Genomic DNA, 20,125 nt, shown 5'->3' with positions numbered 1-20,125 from the left:
GAGCATGAAAGAAGCAGAGGATTTTCAAAACAGTATCTGTTAGACCTGTTTTTCAAAGTCTAATTACCCCCCAAAAATGTTAACCCCAATTTTAGTTACCCCAAACTTCACCTGGCTAATTCATAGGGCAGGTATTAAAAACGCTCTCCTCCCTTCTTTATATGGAAAGGGATATTTGTTCCTTCTTGGGTGTTTACCGTTGTTGGAGCTCTACAGATTTTGTGGCAAGGAGTTTCATATCTTTTGGCCTTCTGAATTCAAGGAAATGTGACTACTTCCAGAGCAATACTGTGAGTGCTGTGAACTAGAAATAGCTCTCTTACGTGCTGCTTCTGTTAAAATCTCAATCTAGATTGGAAAAAAAGTATCAAACCCAAATATGTACTCTAACTGGAAAGTCATGTTTCCCTCAAACATTTAGTGACTGTTCTTGTTCTCCTGCATATCCTGATTAACTTCTCTGGTTGTGGCATCTCACTTTTCAGACAGTGTTTCTGAACCACCTTCCTCACTTCTATTTTTCTGTGCAAATGTGCATTAGGTGCTGTTTCATGAGATCTAGCTGTCATGGTGTTGGGGAACCTCATATGCTGTGAATCTTTCTTGGTCTTTTGGGAAGCATAGTCAGGTTTTTGCTTTCAAGAGCTAATCTCCACTTTGTGGAGTGACAGAGTGGAGAAAAAAGTCATCAGTGCAGCTCCCAAAGAGACTTCTCCCCACTTGCTCCCCAGCAAGCAAGAGGCAAAGACACTAGGTCTGCCTTCCTCTGCATTTTTACTACATTCTTTCCTCAGAGTTATAGAGGCTGGAGAGCCTTTATGCATTTGGTGTTGCTCTTGGTTTCTTTCAGACTAGAGAAAAGGACTCTCAGCTTTTGCCACTGCTATAATTCCAGAGGTGTTGGTGGTTGTGGCAGCCTGCAGTGGCCTCTGTCTGGCTGTGCCACCACTGGCTGGCTGTAGGACTTATGCTTGGTTCTTCCTTCTCCCAGCTCTCCAGAAGCTATGGGACTGGGAGACGTTGCCTGTCATTTTAGCCTCTTGCCACTCCAAGGCAGAGATTGCCTTACGCTTGTAGTTTATACAGCCCCAAGCACAATGTCAGCATTACACATTAATTAATAACAGTGGCTTATATTGCTAATCACTTAATTATAAATTATGTCTGCTGGTTATGCCTGCCATCACATATTACTTTGTAGTTACATAGATGCACACATAGTGTATCTGGGCTTTTGTAAATCAGCTTGTAGTTGTTCAATGATACAAAGGCTATGCCAGCACATAAATCCGATGTAAACTGCTAATCATTTTTAAATGAAGACAAAGCAATCTGAGTTTTAAATCCATAATGCAAGAGAATTACAGTGCATGTGCCTGAAATTTAGGAAGAGAACATGCTTTGCAGACGTTTCAATTGTAAGCAAAATTCTGACGTTATGCGCATTACATGGTATTTTACGGAAATCACACTCAGTGGCAGATTTGCATAAATGAATGTATTGTATTTTTTATAACTGTGAAAGCTTTAATTACCTAAACTCTAATTAGGCTTGCATTTTTTAGAAAACACAAGATATTAGCTTATTTTGTAGTTGGCTCAACTTTAATGTTTTCCCACATTTGTAACTCATACGTAATAAAATTCTATAAAAACACAGGGAAAGCACAGAGATGAAGGCATCCCTGGAATTTCTGGAGCTGATTGGTTGTTTCTCCTCTTGGTGTATTTAAGCCTCAATGCACTGAAATTTTCTTGAATGCTGCCCTAGGGCCAAAATCACACCTGATATAAATTTGCTGCAGACAGATTTGGTAGTGTTGCATCACTGATGAATCTAAACGAGTAATCTAAAGGTGGTGTGTGAAAGGGAGTTATTGATGATATTGCTTTATAGTGGAATTTGTTTGGTGTTCCTGGAACTCTTACAGAGTTCTACAAATGTTCTTTTGCAGAGCAAGATGACAATGCTCTCTGGGTACTTGGACTGCTGGGATTGCAATAAAGATTTAGGCACACAACACTTTAAAAAAGTTTATCTCAACAGGAATTTCACTTGGCACCCAGTGAGTCACTGTGGTGCCTTTCATAAAGAGAGAAAAATAAACCAGATAGATACAACTACCATTAATTGTTATTCCCCCTTTTGCCTACTGCACCTCATGTTAATTCTGCTGAATTTTCTCCTTTGCTTCCACGCCTCTTGTCTCTCTGCTGGATTGTCCAGATTTTGCCCTTTCCTGTGTCATAAAATTGTGGCAGTTTTCTGTGTGTTTGTTGCTGTGTGGGTAGGCTGCTGTAACGTGCTCAAAAAAAGCTGCTTTTCCAGGCAATTGAGAAGCCTGTGCTGGATCAGAGCATCCAGCCCAGCATTCACTGAGGACATGCTGCTGGGAGCGTGCTGCACCTCTGTTCTCTCTTGCTGCTAAGGCAGGTCTTCACACTGTTGACATGCTCATTGTGGTGTAGCCTTCCAGATGCTCAGGAGTGCTGCTTTTCTGAGTCAGAGGGAGGTGAGGATGCCTCACTTCTTGAAGGACTGTGTTGAGAGAAATTGTATAAATCCTCCAGTTTTATTCTAGATACCACTTGCAATGTTTCTGTCAGGTGGACCCAAACAGCACCACAGCCCTACCAGTGACAGAACTGGAAAATAAGTTGTTGAAGACTATTAATATGTCATCCATTATTATTACTGAGGGTTTCAGCTGTATTTTGTCAGGAGGAATGAAAACAAGGCAAAGGAGCATCATATGTATCTCCATATTTTCTCCTCCCTTACTCATTTTAATCCTTGAACAACTTGCAGCAGAAAGATTTGAGGAATTCTACAAATGAACTGTTTAGATGAAAAGTAGGAGATGTAAGCACTTAGCATCTACAGGTTACATTTCTTGTTCTCTTCTCAAACCTCAAGGCTCCCTTTTTAGAATGCTGACTGTGCCTTTCATTGAAGTAATTACAGTGCTCTGGGAGACATTCTTTTCAGTGCAGCATTGGTCGGGATATATCACAGTTTGTGGTATGTTACTGCATTTGGGCTAAGTAACACCAACTGCAGTGATGGAGAGCACATTATTAAAAGTGCCTTTCTGCTTTCCTTACACATCATAATATTGTCCTAAGCATTTTATTTTGAATGCATGCAGATACCTGCGATTGCAAGGTAGCACTCGAGCTTCTGTGCCAGAGCAGACCTGTGAGTGGATTCAGTGATGTCAGCCCTGCTTAGAGCAGTCTTCAGAGGGACTCTAAATCCAGGAACCTCTGTGTCCCATTCCCAGCCACCTGCTTCATATCTCTGGATATTCTTCAGGCTGTGTGTGTGTTTGTGTGTGCAGCTACCAGCTGGCTGAAGCTCCTGATGTCCTCCTAATGTCCTCCTGTGTAGAACCACATGTATCCATGCTTGAGCTCTGATAATTCTGGCCTTCAGCTGGTGTAGATAAAGCTATTGGGAAAGATGATCTTGGAAAGCATGTAGTGCACAAGTATATCCATATCCTGTTATTTCATGCGGGCCGTGGTCTTCTAAACTCGTCCTAAGGAACTGTGAATGTACAGTTACTCTTCCCACAGGAAGAGTTATACCTAATTGCTGTGAACCTGGACAGAACTAGTTCTTCTCTCCTACAAGGGACAAAGCATGAGCAAACTCAAAGGGTGGTATGTACCTGTCTACCTTTTAGGTTCTTAGTCCCTCTCAGCAAATGAGTCTTTTTGTGTCATAGCCTCCTGGATTAAGGTACTTATCAGCATGGATAAAGGTGGGGAAAGAGAATCAGGCCTTATGGTATGTTATTTGACATTGATACTTCATATGTTACTGTTTCCAGACATTTTTAGATAGACAGAAGGAAGTGGGTAGGCCTTTTACTTCAGAATACATGGAACATGTATGAAGAAGAAGTAATATTGACATTTTGTGTTTAAATTGAATCTTTTTCTTAAAACCAGAAATGACTGTCAAATGGCACAGTCAACTTGAAATCTGTATAAACAAGTGAATTACAGCAGGTTCAGTGTGTAGACTTGCTTCTTAGGCCTCACAGCAACTTTTGGATATAATGGTTTCCAACTCTTCTTGTCCTTAAGTAGTTTTATTTTTTTTTTTTGTTATGTGAAAAGCACCAAGGAAAACTTAGTTATATAATGATAAAACACTGAGTGGACCAGGAAGTAGTCCATCAAAAAGCAGACACGTTAGAGAAGATTGTGTTAGAGAAGATTGTTCACCCTTACTAGCAGACTTTTGTTTGCGACTGTATGTACAAGAAAAATGAATAAGCTCCAAGAAGGAAAGCTTGATCCAGTATTTAAGTCTCAGCCACGGCACTGGGACATTTGGGTTGATATCTTTTACCCCTCCAGAACATTTTCATTTTCTGTACTAGTTCTGGCAAGGTCTTTTGGCCCCACTGCACAGATACAACACTGAGTGCTGTGGTAGCAAGTGTAACAACACCTTTGTTCAGTGGCTCAGTGCCCACAGCGAGATTGGCAGCCTGAAGATAGGTGTGCAGATTTGTTATAGAATCTAGGTGGAGTTCAGGGGTTGGCCAGGGAGAGACCATTGCAAGGTGCTGCCCTTGAGGCACAGACTCTTTAATTTGCACTGTTTGTCACCCTGCACCCAGGCTTAGCTCAGTGTCTGACTTTTCTCTCAAGAACCAACTAGGAGACAGCAGTAATTTTTCTAATATTTTACTGGCTTATACATTCATCCAAGACATCTGAGTTCACTTTCCTTTTCTCCTACCTTATTTCCTTCATCTCTTTTCTGGCAGGATTATATCCTACACATCAAGCTAATTTTATGCAGGATGAGAGGAGAAGACACTCTTCATGCCTCTTATTAAAACAATTCTTGTTGTAAAATTCAGGATTAATGGGGATAGAAAAAGGATGTAAAGACAGCCTAACTCCAGCACAGTAGTTAGCACACCTATTTAGGAAAGGGAGGTTGTGTGGCAAAGACTGAAACAGGTAACAGAAATCCAATGCTGCCATTACTGCTAGGTGTGCCTTGCTCCTGTAGCCCTGTATGGGAAATGGAGAGTTCTATGGAGATGGTTTTGTATGGAAGCCCCTTCCAGCAGATGTTCCAAAGGTACCTTTGAGACCAGGCTGATCTTCTGAAGTAGGTGGAAGTGTGTGGATGCCTACTGGGGCAAAAGTAGTTGATCCCCATTGAGTGACTGAGCCTTTTCAAGACAGCATTTTTGAGTCATGCATAGAAACAAAATTGTGGAAACTGGGCAAAATGAAATTGATTGATGTGCCAAAAGACTTCTGGGTGTTCTGAGGCTTATATCTTTGCCATGCAGGCGGGTTATAGCTTTCCAAGCACTGTTGTGGGTCTGGTCCAGAAGCATTGAGTTTTCCACCAGTAAACTGCAGATAGTGTCCTTATCTCCCCAAGTAGTTCAGTTATTGTGCCCCATTATCAGATAAATGGTTAACATAAAAGGGACAAAGAAAAGTTTAACAGTATCCCTTTCAGACTGCAAGCTGCTAGGAAAACATAATTCCAACTTGATGTGGGATGTTTTATGGGCAAAGAGGTAAAAGGCAAAATTTCAAAATTGTAGGTAATTTGTGAGGAGATGAATTTGTGATTTTTCCAGACTTGGTTCTGAATGGTCCTGAGAAGCCAATAGGAACTGCTGGTTCCCAGGCTTTCTGAAACCAGACCCTAGGAGCTGCACCTGAGTCCCCTAAAAATGGAAGATTCTGAGATCAGTGTGAGAAAAAATTTTGGCGGAGTACCCTATGTCACACAGTGGGCTTGTGCCGAAGCCAGGGCCCAGCATCCTTTCTCCAAGTTCTCGTAACAATAAGAACAACCTCCTCAGCAATTGCCTTACAAAAGGTTTGAACATCAGGTTACCCAGAGACATGAGCAGATAGTAGAGCAGTGATGTACAAATGAAAGTCCTACACTTTGACCTCCAACCACATGAAGCCCCATTACAATAAATATCCAACAACACATGCCTTTCCACACCACATGGATGCTGCCTTAGGTACAAAGGTACTAAAATGACTGTTCCATGTAATAAAACATGGTGGGAGAAATTATGAAGTATAAAGTGAGGTTATTGCCTTCACTGCTAATTAAAGTTTACTGTATCTTCTTGCAGCTTTGTTTAATGGGCTCCTACATATCATGGGGTGTTTCTTTAAAGAAATAAAAGAAAGCTCTTTTTAAGGTCACTCACTTGACCTCAATTCATTGTGTTGTGAATGCGGTATTGTAGTAGCACATATTGTGTGGGGTACAACACCATGTGCTGCTCCAAGACTCCTGTGGTAGCTAAGCACAAAGGGCTGCGTTAACGATGATGTGTCAGCCTTAGCTTTGAATTTCCTTGCTTGAGTGCTAGTTTTCATTACTGACACATAATACATGGTGTTAACCATTTCAGCACTGAACTGTGCACAGGGGCACACCACCGTTTGTGCTTGGAAATGGCCATTTCTGAAGTGCCAATGATCTGAGGTACAATTATTATTTTATTACTTAATGGCACCAATTAGGGCAAGCATTGTCAACTAGCACACAATGATCTCAGCACCACAGTGTGATATAACTATTACAATGAGTATCATAGCCTGATACTTATGTCATATAGGGAACAAAAAGCTTCAGGCTTTTTTTTTTTTTCTGATTTGGCAAAAAAATCTGTGTTCTGAGGTTTTCACTTTGTTTCTTTTTGCCTTCATTTCCTCGTCAGATAAATTCTGTAAAGCGCTTTGAATATTGCTAGTACTTTATGTAACATTTCCTACCACAAAAAAATTCTTAGCAGTAACTCATATGGCTCTGTTCTTTGACGGCTAAATCCTTGCTTATTTTCTGTTTTCTCTGCAATCCTTTTCCCAGTCTGCTAGCTGAGTCTAGATCCGTGTTTACATCATACATCTCAAGCTGCAGCTGCTGTGGACTCTCTTGTTTGGTGGAACTCTGTTACTTTGGTATCTTGGCTCTTTATCTGGCTCGGGTTGCTTCCTCCTCAATACATGTTCCACTCATGAGGCGGGTGATCCAAAGCCCATTGAAGTAAATGGAAAAATTGCCGTTGATTAAATTATTTCACATCTGCACTCCCTGGCTCTACCAGCTTCTTCTATTGTCCACACATCCTGATTCACAAATGTTTTAAATGACAGCTTTAGGAACATGAAAGCCTTTGGGGCAATGGCCTAAAGAGACAGCAGAGGGTAAAATTTGTGAGCATTATAATGCTAGAGCTGTAGTGCTTCCATTAGTCAGTGCTGAGCACCAACTGAAAAGCCTGCCTCAGTCAGGCAAGGGAGGCTTGCATTTCACACACTCAAGCACACAGGCAGCCCCCAACTCAGAGTGTAGCTCATCAGGAGGATTATTTCTTTCCAAGTGCAATCTGAGCATCAACTATGCTTGTCCTCCAACCCTGGAACTCACTGGGGGAAAAGCTGGGAACATGTGGAGGAAGGCAGCCAGTTCCTGTACCTGACCTGCTCTCAGGATCACAGATTCGTAACAACAGGGTGCCCACACCCTCCATTTAGGTGCTGCCCCCAGTTACTTCTTTAAAGTGACTCCTTGTGGGGACCCTTTATAGGACAGGTGTAATTTATACTGGAATTTCAGTGGACTTCTCAAAATGGTTAAAATGGCAGCGAGAGGTATCAGTAGACCTCATTTTCAGATGAAAGTAGTGGAAATTCAAGTACATTTTCAAAATGAATGGGCTGTTTACCAACATAATATTTGGAAGCAGTCAAGATGCCATGTACAATTATGGCAACGTTTGGTAAAGGTCACATGCACTTAAGTGCTCAACAATGCAAATATCATTCCCAAGGCTTTCTCGTTCGGTTTTTTTTTTCCTCTTTCTCTCCTTTGCCCCTGTGCCTGCTGTCTCTTGAGCTGGAGTGTTATTCCAGGCACAAAGATCATGAGGTAATTATATACAGCCAAGCCCAGATGTGGGGATAGAAATTCACCACTATGAGCTCACCTGTCCTTAGGAGAAAGTTTTATAAACATTTGGAAGCTGTTTAAAAGCAGCTTTACAAATCTTTTGATGTTTATCGTCTTCCATTAAGGCACAGATTCAGCTATACCAATGGAACAGATGCTGGTTTGTATGCCTGAATTATATAACTTTGTACCAAACCTTTCCGTTCATTACTAAAAGAATAGCAACATAATTAGAGTTACAAATATAGTTACCAAGGAAACCAGTTTATCATAATTGGTTATCCTTGTTTCATTCTTTATCCCAATCTCTTTCTGTTCCCTATCCCATGGCACCTGACCATTTCCCCCCCCCTCCGTTAAAAGATATGGTAAACTGCTATCAGACTGGCTAACTTGTTGATCCACATCTTAATAGAGGTGGATATACCTTGCCTGCAAAATTTAAATCTAGGTTTCCTTTCTTTTCCCACTTTAGTTTTTTGGGTTCTCAGGAGAATCTGTCAGTTTATTGTGCCCAAGCTATGGAGAAGTGACTTGGATTTCTAGTATTTCAAAATTCATGTGCTGCCACTAAAAACACAATCAAGGAAAGAGGAAGCAATTCTTGGCTAACAGTAGGAATTAGCTCCCCCGAAATGTTTAAAATAACCAAGGAAAAGAAGATGTAATATCCTGTGGTAGAGGAAGGAAAGGACTTGGCTTTCTTTGCCAGGACGTCGAGGCATTTCTTTTCTGCAGCAATTGTCTGGGGTGATTTTATCGGGTGTCTTTGGTCCTGATTTCCTACCCATGTAGCAGATGTAAGCCATGCCATTGATGAGATCAATGACATTATTTGCACAAACTGAGTGAAACACTTTGTTCTGTGAGGGCTGATGAGAATGGTCCCTTTCCTTGAATTCCCCTGCATTGTCATTTTATTAAGATAGGTGAAAGCTTTAGCTTTAACTGAATGTCACATCAATTTTATTATGTCTGTAGGCGTCTTTGTTTTTAAAATTCATGACAAGTTCCTTGCAATACATTTTTACTACATTACACCCACCTGTTCTACCTTGGTGGGTGGCTGTAAATCTGGGACTGTCCTTTCATGTGTGTGTACATGAATGATTGTTTCTTTATGCAGCGTATCAGGAGCTTCCAAAATATATTCATAGCCTGGACCATTCTTGGGGGGACGCGGGCATGTTTTATGGATTGGCTTTCCTTTTTTGCTACCACAAAAGGATCACCTGGGGTCCCAAAGAAAAACTTCTCGTCCTTGTCCTTCCCATGGGTCACCATATGCATTTTACCATGCCTAGCCACAGTCAGTTCACTTGTACTGTAGGTAGCCATTAAAACAGTTTGCTCCTAGATCAGCTTCAAATAAATAATTCAGATTGGTGTGATTCTAGACATGCCTTTACATTTTACTGTCAATATCTAGTTTACCTAAAGAATGTCCACTACAGATGCTGTGTGTTAGGAAAACATGCAAGCACTTGCTTTATGTCACTTTGGTGTTTCTGGGATTGGATCCAGCAAAAGCTCTCCGCTTCCATGGAGCTGCAGACAGGCTGGGGCAGGACTCCGTTTCCTCTCCCTGAAGGGAAGCCCGCTTCACGCTGCTGTTTGGTGCTGCAGTTGGCTTGTGGGGGTGAGGTATTGAATGTGAACTCAGGATGATCAGCCTTCTGTCCCCATTGTCTGGGTCAGGCTTGGACCAACCATCTCACATCCATGTGCCTGACTTTCCTAATTTTCACATGGAGATATTGATATTTGCTCTCTCCTTTTTTTCCTCCTGTCAGCTTAATTGCTACTCCTCATGGTGGTGTTACACCTGAAAATGGTGTTACACCTGTTTGTTTCAATACTGTAGCTTTTTGACACTTGTTCAAGTGCCAGAGGCCTAAAAGATTAGCGCATTTATTTAATGGGATGGATTACAAATAAACTAACTCAATACATTATTAGAACCCTGGGCTGATTTCAGGTAGAGGTTTATGGGCTTGTTTTGTTCATGGCCAATGGAAGCTCTTGGGGGCAGAGTCTTCTCCCTCTGTATATTTGCTTTTAAGAGCTGTAAAATAATATCATTATGCCGAGGCTGTCCAGTTCCTTGTACAACATTGTAACCCAAATTCGTGGGTCACATGGAAAGATTGTGATGATAGAAAGCAGTCTCAAGAGTCAATGCTGCAGGCTAGTCTTTTATTAATCTCCTGCAAAATGAGGTCCCACAACAGCAAATCACCCAGTGCTGACACATTTAGTGCTTGTCTTCCCTAGTTCACATAAGGGGAAGAGCTCTGCATCCCCATTTCTGAGAGAACGAGGTGCAGCATGCGCTGTGTCTAAGGAAGAGGTTGGGTTTGCCAAGAGCACCAGATGAGACATTGATGAAATCCTGGGAGCGCCTGTGTACTTCTGGTGGTGTGGATTGTAAATCACAGTAAGGGATGTCGATGCTTTAATTATGTGTATGTGATGGTCTATGTGTTTGTGCTTGTGGGTTTTTTATAAGTATGGTAAATGGAGAAGAGAATCTGGCCTGGCTCTGAGGCTGCTGCTGCTACTGGCGAGGCAGGAGAACATTTTGGCAAAGCAGTATATTTATTTTTTTTAAACCTCCCTCCACAGCCCCTCCTGCTGTACTATATTTTTCTTTTTTTTTCAGGGTTTTTTTGTGTTCCTTATCTAGAGGTGCTGCTGGGACTGGCCGTGTGCTGCAGCTTAGTGAGCTCTTCCCCATTTATCTGGTGTGGTTCCCAACCTATGATTTAACAGTGGTGTGTGCAACAGAAAGAGAAAAACAATGTTTGATCTGCTAAAACGTACCTTAAGAGCAAACACACACACATTGATGAAGGTATCAGCTGGGTTCTGCCTACAGTTATGTCAAACAAAGTATGCTAGGAAGTGCCAACTTTCCTTTTGTGCTGTGACACCAAGCGCTGCCAAAAGATATTAAAAAGCTTGCGTGAACTAGGTGATGGCAGCTGTAACTATCTAAGTTATTGCCTGGCAGCTGTAATGCTTCTTCAGTGCTGCTGGCTGCTTTTTATATTTGGTTCCCCATTTGTTTGCCCTTATTCTAGCAACCGATACCACCAAAGCAGGCAATCAGTGTGTTACAGCACATGGCCACTTGCTACTGCAAAATAGGCAGCTTAGTAGTGGCAATTGAGAGACTCTCATGCAGCAGCTGATATAAGTCATATTTCTTTTGGAAGAGAACCAACCGAGCTTTTTTTTTTTGTTATGTTGTCAGTGTGAATCCAAGAAACCTTAGATGAGCTGATGGCAAAAGGCAAACACACACACATGCACGTACACACAGACATTCACATGCATACACACAAAAAAATGCAGCTTTCCGTGTTCTTTCCGTGTTGGCTCTAAATGTGCTAGAACAATATAGCCAGCTCCCAGCCCCTGCCAATCCTACATCTGCTCTCTAAAACCTCCAGCAAATAAGAATTACTGTGGGGTTGTTTAACCAATGCTTACAATATACACACTTTTCATTTTTCCGTCGCTTCTATCTGTACACTGGTGGCAAAGGTTTGAGAGATAATGGAGAATGATACCCACTGGGCACTTGCTTTTTCAGTACTGTGAGGTGGGCAGTAGCCACCTAGATTGCTCTGCTGGCATGATTTGGGGCAATATAAAATGTTTTTCATTGCTGGGAGCTTTTGGGAAATTGTCTGTACAGTGGGGAGTGGGTTTCTACTGCTTTTAGGGTGGGATTTTTTTCTGAGGGGAAGGCTGTATATTGTGTGCTCTTCTTTTGAGTCTCCCCTTTCAGTCATCTCTTAAATAATTCCTACCATTCATGGATGGAATATTTCTGGGAGACATGTTATTTCTTTTATCCTTTCTCAGTCTAGTGTTGAAAATCCTGCAATAATATTTTTGTAACCTCAGAGCAATTTCTCCAGCATGGAAAATGGACTGAAGTAGTAGTTGCATCTTGCAGAGGATAGGGCAGAAGATCTCAGCTGAGCTTTTAGATTTTTCTTCCTTTTCTGTTTAGGCTCAGCTGTTACAGAGACCTGAGACAATTGCATGTTGTCTCACAGTAATAAGACACCATAATAATTCTTTCCACCAAAGAGTCCCAAAGCATTCATGAGTGTTTAATTACCTATTCCATTTCACAGATGAGGATGCTGAAATGCAGAGCAGTTAAGTGATGTGACAAAGGACACCTAGGTATTTGATAATGTAACTTGAAAAAGAAACATCATGCTATTAATCCATTTTGCATCACAGAGACTGGACTGTGCTTACCATCATTGTGACTAAAGAAATCTGCGTGGCTTCAGAGCCTTGCCTCCAAATTAATTAACTGTTTTCTTTTTTACCCTCCTAGTATGCTGTGAGTTTGAAAATCCCCAATTAATTCTGAATCTCTTTTGTCTGTGTATTTTGCAAGACAAATCATCACTATTACTTCAAAATGCTGGAGAGATTTGCAGAAAGTGCTGTAAATGGTGGGGTATTGGTAGGACTAGGGGGAGACTCACATCTGGCATTACAGATTATATCAATTCTATGGTGAGTACTCTGGTGCTAGGAAAGACCTGTGCTGATCTTCTAAATTTTCTGTGAATTTATCTCTGAAAGGAGAGATCTCTGGAAAAACATAATTCCTACCTTCTGCTGCAGAAGTCATACCTGTCTGTGGTAGTGAAGCATGCCAAGGAAGAGGGTGTTTATTTTGAGAATTCAGGTGAGTTCTGCTGGTTCAAAGTTCTCTTGGACTAGGTGGAAACCTGCGCACGCACAATAATCTCACATGGACAGCCTGGCGTAGCTTGAGGAGAGAAATCACCTGTGGAGTCTGTGAAGCAGCCGTAAGTTGCTTAACCTCATGCCTTTCATCTTCCAGAGGGTTTTCTTTGCTGAAATAAGCTGACCTGTTCTCTAATTGCCCCAGCACTTGCTTTTTTTCTGTTCCTTTTGTGGATAGAAAGCAAAGCTCATGAATCAGATGTGCGTGTGGGCAACAGCTCCCACAAAGCAACAGTGGGATGAGCCTGTGTCTTGCAGACTGTGGAGAGCATTACTCTTTATATCCCACATGTATCAGAGGGGCTGGGAACACCCACCTTAGGTTCCCACACTACTCCTGGCACTGGATGATGTTCTTTACCTCGAGGTGTTCACGATTGCCTGCAGAAAACATGCTCTTCTCATTCTGTCCCTTTACTCCCCTCTGGTGAGACCCCACCTGGAGTACTGAGTCCAGCTCTGGGGTCCTCAGCACAAGAAAGGCATGGATATGTTGGAGCAAGTCCAGAGGAGGCCACCAAGCTGATTAGAGGGATGGAGCACCTTTCTTATGAGGAAAGGCTGAGAGAATTGGGATTGTTCAGCCTGGAGAATTGACCTAATTGTGGCCTTCCAGTACTTGAAAGGACCCTACAAGAAAGATGGAGAGGGACTTTTTACAAGAACATGTAGTGACAGGACAAGGAGCAATGGATTCAAATTAGGTATAGATTAGAAAGTAGGTGGAAGTTCTTTGCTGTGAGGGTGGTGAGGAACTGGAACAGGTTACGCAGAGAAGTTGTGGATGCCCCATCCCTGGAAGTGTTCCAGGCCAGGCTGGATGGAGCTCTTGAGCAATCTGGTCTAGTGGAAGGTGTCCCTGCCCCTGGCAGGGGCACTGGAATGAGAGGTCCCTTCCAACCCAAACCATTCTATGACTCTATGATTACCACTCTCAATGTAGAGATCTGAGGCTCCTGCTATATATTTAGAGTTGGTCACCCACAATCGCTGGTCTGTTCATTGAATCTTGTCTGAGACGCTTTTAAAGTAGTATCCTCTCATGTAAATTAATTACCTAAAATAAGGTGTTTGCTAGGGAACAATTACCTGTTTAGGTTTTTTTCCTTTGTCTTCTTTTTGTCATTGTAGCTTTCTCTGTGATCATAGAACAATCCAAATCAACTTTCACCGTTATTTGCCATTTCTAAATGCAAAATAGGTTACTTGGAACCTCTTGCATCTTCATTTCTTTTTCGCAAACAGTACCACAAAATCAAATATACAAGTTCTTTCTTCTGACACACTCATACCATTGTCAACCCCAATGCATGAATTTTTTTTTTTCTGGAGGCTGATTTGAGCTGTCCCTTTCCTCAAGAAATGCATGTGTGTGTGTATGTGTGTGTAATGGAAATGCTGACAGACCCTTAACTATAACAGCACGAAAGGCGCCACTAAAATAACAGTGGAACAGATGCTGTCACCACTGCCCCTGGTGGGGAAAGAAGATGAAACAGAAGGGCATTAGAGTTGGTGGATGGCAAATTAATCCTATTGTACTAGCAGCTGCAACCAGCAAGATGCTCACATTCATGCTTAGACACTTGCAGTACACCAAGCTCTAGCAAGGGTGGTTGGAAAGCACGAGGCAATGAAAGGTCACTGGAGCTGTTTTCATCTGAACAAGAACAACAATAATAATCATAAAAAATGTTGGTGTATGTTCTCTACAGTGACTAGGCTCTTTTTACTGTGGCAACCCAATCTATCAATCTGGTATTTTGAGACTCTCAGTATTTCTCGAATGCTGAAGTATAATGCCAATGTAATTTTTGTTTTCTTTTCCCCCTGTACCCAAGCTTCCATATGCTGAAACTCTGATTTTAGATCTCTTTTTTATGTTTATATTAGCAGGAAAAAAAATCACTGTTATTTTTAAAGAGTGAGTAAGAAAGTTATAATTTTCATTTCTAAGACAATCTGGTTGTTTTTATGGGGGTGTTGCAGAAACTGAAACTCAGAAAGACCCGTGACCTTAAATGGTTGGATATAAAAAGGAATCTTGTTTCCAATGAAGTGGATGGTGTAAATCAGAATTTTAGGGGCTCAATTTATCTCTACAGGATTTTTTTTTGGTGAGAACTTGTTGAAGGGAGCTGTGCAAACAATAGCTTGTGTAAGCCAAAGCTGGCATCTAGCAATTCTTAATGTCTGAATGAAAGTGCTTTCTTTTTTTTTTTCCCCCTTCACAGTACATGTTGCCAAGAAAACAAGGAGTAGTTGCTTTAAGCATTTACAAATGGTAATGCACCAACAGCTGGTCTCAATCCAACTGAGCTATTGTAGGGGTATTAAAAAGACAGGCCAGAGTTTGAGATCTACTGCCAACCTCCCTTGCACAGTTAGAGAATATTTTACTTGGAAAAAAAAGGTCTTCTCTTCCTGCAGAGATCCACGGCTGTATTCTCCTGCAGAGCCTGAGCCCTGCCTGGCAGAGTAGGCAAAAATACATCGGTAGGCCAAATGCTTCATTGACATGAAAGTGTAGAATCTAATAGGTCTCCAGCTAGATTATTTATCTCAGTCTAATATTATAGTCTTCATCTGTGTTTTTCACATTTTGTTTGTTAGATGAATAGTTCCTTCATGTGGCTATATTTTTATAATTTTTATGGCTTTCCTAGAAAAATCTTACAACTAAGTGAATATAATACTAGTATTAAGGAAATTAAGTTAATTCTTCTGAATTGAAGGGTTGTTCTAAAGGGGGTTTAATCTGAAAGACTTTTCTGCTTTCTGAAAAAAGCCCTCACAATCTTTTCTCCATTCAGCAGGAACTGTAAAATATGTCTTGACTTCTAGGTTTGTAGGTAACTATAATACATTTTTTTGAATATAAATACAGATGAACTATGTTTACAGCAAATGTCCTAGAGAGAGCAATAAAAATTATTATTTTTCATGCTAAAGGCCTCTGCTATTAGCAGTACCTTTTATATATGCTGCCTTTTCTGAATAGAAATGCAGTGTTTGGCTTTTCCCCGAAAGACAAATGAACCCATTTGTTGATGTGCCACACTTGAGCTGGACATTTATGTGAAATAAAAGGGGCCAAATTAATTGTAAAATAAAAAAGAACCCCTCCAACAAAAACAGGCAAACAAACCACCACCATGGGTAAATGTGAAAAATATACCTTTTTCTTTCCTTCTAGAGATATTTGCATTTCAAGGGTGTTCACAGATAGTGGCACAATGCCCACTTGTTTAGCTTTGTGTGTGTGTGTATTTATTTATTTTTTTACAATCATATGGCTTGGTTCTGTTTTCCAGATCTTGTCCGAGAGCTGCTATTCGAAATAAAAATGTTTGTATCCATTTCCTCATTAATCATTGTAATACAACCTGCTGCAGCTAAATGACAAAACAGATGCAATGATGAAAATTAAAAGTGATGGATACTTATCTTTGGCTATAAAAGCTGCTAACAATTTAGAGAACTGGAGTGCCTTTTGGAGCTGGAATGTGGCAAATGAGAGAACAATAATAGGGCTAAAGAGTTTGCTGTTCATAAAGCAGATAACTATGGGGAGGCTGCATTGCTGTCTAGCACCTGTTTTATGTGGTTTGTCTTTTCTATTGAGTAAGATCAAGTGAGGTATTATTTTAAAGCCTGATATGTATAGCATTGTTGGAACTGGACGTAACCTAACCCCAACAAAACTGCTGGAAACATGACCTTACTTTTGTATGATGTTTTGAACTTGAAAATAGGCCTCTTTCTTTTTCTCTACCACACACACTGGCTTGGCTTGTGAGGTTTTCCTGTAAAATGGGGTCCTTTTCCCTAATGAGAGCAGACCTATCCTGATATGAAATGTGCTTTTGAAATGTTAACACTCTAAATCTGAATTCCTTATGTTTTCTTTGCAAAAATGCCATTTTTTCAATGCGTTTTGTGGGCATGCTCACCCTGAAAGGTGTAAAAATACAAGGGTCAAAGCTTTACAGTGAAAATATTTATGGCAGCTCCCTTGGGAACTCCATTCTTGTGTGCAGTAGGAAGTATTCTCTTACCCATCTCTATCTGCTCTCCTGCTGCAGCTGGGACTCATAGGTTGCTCTCTGCTGTGTCTGTGATTTGGCTGTGCGCTTCCAAAATGCTCATATATAATTCTGAAACTGCAATCAAAACCTTCAGGTGCTTGCATTGATTGTCCTGCATGAATATTTTTAAATGCTGTGTACATGCACAAGAAAGATGTACAAATACTTGACCCATATCTGAGTTGGAAGGAGGGTCTCTGGGATCACAGAATATTCTGGGTTGGAAGGGACCCACTTGGATCATCAAATTCCAACTCCTGGCCCAGCACAGGAAACCCCCAATAGCCACACCTTGTGCCTCAAAGTATTGTCCAAACACCTCTTGAGCTCTGTCAGACTTAGTTCTGTGACCACTGCCCTGGGTGGGGAGCCTGTTCCAGTGCCCAAACACTCCCTGGGTGAAGAAGATTTTCTAATATCCAACCTAAACCTGCCCTGACTCAGCTTCAGGCCATTCCGTCAGGTCCTGTTGCCACAGAGGAGAGATCAGTGCCAGCCTCTCCTCTTTCCCTCATGAGGGAGTTGTAAACTGCCATGAGGTTTCCCCTCAGTGTCCTCCAGGCTGAACAAGCCAAGTGACCTCAGCCACTCCTTGTGTGGCTTCCCCTCTAGATCCTTCACCATGTTAATTGCCCTTTGGACACTCTAATAGCTTTATATCCTTCTTATGTTGTGACACTCAAAACCACACACAGGACTCGAGTTGAGGCCACCCTTTTTTTCTCTTATGAGACACTGTGCTGACAGGGGATGAAAAGCAGCATGCCAATACAAGTTCTGTTCATTGCTCATGCTCTGTTTCAGATGCAATTTCTCTCAATATATTACTTTTATCCATGTGAACTCAAGTTTCTCTTGAAAATGTAAATGGACCTGAGACTGAACAAAGATTCTGATTTCTCCATTGTCTTCTATCATGACATATTTGTTTACTGCCTTTAACAATTTCCATCTTTGGAAATAGAAGAAGAATTGCCTTGCAATGCAAACTAAAGTGAGGAAGGGCCTCCTCCTATCCTTAGCAGCACTGCCTTCACTTGGATGTAGTCAGAGAGAAAATCCCGATGCTCAGTGAAGCCTGTCCAGTGTTAGCTGATGGTGGGTAGAAGTGTCCCTGCTGGAAGCTGCTGCACTCAGATCCTGCTCCCTGAGCTAAGAGCTAATGGCCGTGCATCGTTTTCCTGTGCATAACAGAAGGAGCATTTAAGTCACTTCACAGAGTCCTTAAATCTTAGTGTGTCAATCACAATTGAGTCCACTTTGTGCACTAAACCACGGCTCACTCGCCATCAACCAGTCCTGACCTGATCTGGTTTCTTCATTCACACTGTTGAACTATAAATCTGCTACTTCAGGTATTATGGTAGGAAGTATTCCTATGGGTTGATTAGTTCTCTTATTTCTTAAAGTAAGTCCTAACTAAATGCATCTTATCGGCACTCTCGGGAACCATCCCCTTTACAAGATCTTGCTATCCTTTATCCCATCCCATCATTTCTGATTACCTAGTACAAGCAATGACATTTGCTTGAAAAAAAACCCTAGAGTTGTGTTTTCTCACATTCAGCAGCAAATCTAAGCTGAGTATCCTGACTTTTAGAGCTTTTTTCCCTGCACAGGATATATTTTTTGAGGACAGAGAACATCTCTTTTATGTGAATACATGCTTAGCATAAGAGACACCCCAGATTTACTGGTGAGCTTTGAAGAGGAGCCATAACATAATGCAATAACAGCATCACCTTCTAAAAATTCAGAGGCACCCCTAAGATTTACCCTCCAAGACATCAGCAATCAGGACTTTAGAGACTTCCAAAACCTCTGACTGCATTGTATTTAATAGTCCCTGATAGATTTATTTCTCCATTAATTTTTCTAATCCCTTTTTGAACCCATTCAAAAAGGCTTCTGGCTTTTGCAGCACCCTGTGACAGCAAATATCAGAATTTGTGTTGCATGAAGAATAATTTTTTAAAAATTCTTTTTCTATCTGATAATTTCATTGAGTGCCCCCAACTCTGTGTATTAATGTAATCATTCCCTGTTCACCTTCTTAATACCATTCATGCTTTTGTAAACTTTATCACATCCCTCTTTTGCTGTCTTTTTTTCCAGTCTGATGAGCTACAGTCTCATTCCTCACTACAAAAAAAAAGCTCTCCTGTGCCTATGGTCAGCTCTTCCACCCCTCTTTATAACATTTCTATGCATTCTGTGCTCTGAGATAGAGACTTGAAGTATTCAAGATGCAGGTGCACTGTGGATTTATGCAGCAAGATGGATTTTTTTTTTCATTCTGTTTTTCTCTCATTTTCTTTCCTAGCAATTCCTAAAAGCCCCTCTGGGCATTTCTGACAGCAGTTGACACTAAGGTGACCTTTTATAATTATTCAAAGTGACTCCAAGATTTCTCTCCTGAGCAGTGCTGATCACTGTGTACCTATAACCAGTGTTATATTACCCCACATGTGTTAATTGCCATTCACCACCACTGAGTTTATCTTAGTTCATGACATCCTTCAGCCACTCTTCACAATTAGCTTCAGCTGTGGGTGTTCTGAGCCATGCTGGATCCTCAGCAAACTTTGGCACCTCGCTTGTACTGCTTTCCCAGGTTGTTTATGAATATAGTGAAGAACATGCTTGAACCACTTTTTCGTTGGGAAAACTAATTTTACAGTTGGATTTCTGCTACTAAAATTTTCTTATTCTGGGAATGCTTGGCTTCACTGCAAGTGGAGATGTTCACACTGTTGACCCAGTACTGTCTTAGTCCATATGCTCATTGAATACTTCAACACATTTGTGAGGCATGACTCCTTTTTGCAGAAACTGTTGGAACCTTCCCCAAAACATCATACTTATATGTGTTTACTAATTTTATTCATTATTTCAGTTTCTAGCAATTTATCTGCTGCAGAGGTCAGGTTTCCTGATCTCTCATTGCATCAATCTTCTGTGGAGCCCTTAGGAAACACACCAATATTTTCACTTTTTTTGCCTATTTTTTCTTCAGATACTGAGGCAGAATTTAGGTCTTGGTTAGAGGTCTTCTCTTAGTAACTTAGTAAATTTTTTTTTTTTTGAGCTCTTGAATATGTACTTTCTAATCCAAGTGACTGCTTAATCTTCATTTATTGATTTATTCTAAGGATTCTTTGAGTCATGTTTTATTTCCAGTTTAATCTTTTTTTCACTTTCTTTAACAATTTTACACGAGCTTGTCTGAGGTAGAAGCTACTGGAGGCCCTCTGAAGGCCTGGAAAACAGGAGGTGTTTCCCC

General features: G+C 41.0%; 1 long non-coding RNA gene across 2 annotated transcripts in view; it reads left to right on the top strand.

The window, feature by feature from the left end:
* The first annotated feature begins 15,135 nt into the window (after window positions 1–15,135).
* The window catches only part of LOC138107835 (uncharacterized), an 87,210-nt gene continuing 82,220 nt past the window's right edge, over window positions 15,136–20,125 (top strand). For both annotated transcript variants that reach the window (XR_011149723.1, XR_011149724.1), the window contains exon 1: window positions 15,136–15,250. This is a non-coding gene — a long non-coding RNA (uncharacterized lncRNA). The remainder of the gene's footprint in view (window positions 15,251–20,125) is intronic.

The sequence above is a fragment of the Aphelocoma coerulescens genome, chromosome 3 (genome assembly GCF_041296385.1).
Source record: "Aphelocoma coerulescens isolate FSJ_1873_10779 chromosome 3, UR_Acoe_1.0, whole genome shotgun sequence".
Classification (NCBI taxonomy): Eukaryota; Metazoa; Chordata; class Aves; order Passeriformes; family Corvidae; genus Aphelocoma; species Aphelocoma coerulescens.
Note: the sequence above shows the minus strand (reverse complement) of the source record. Positions and strands in the feature narration are given on the sequence as shown.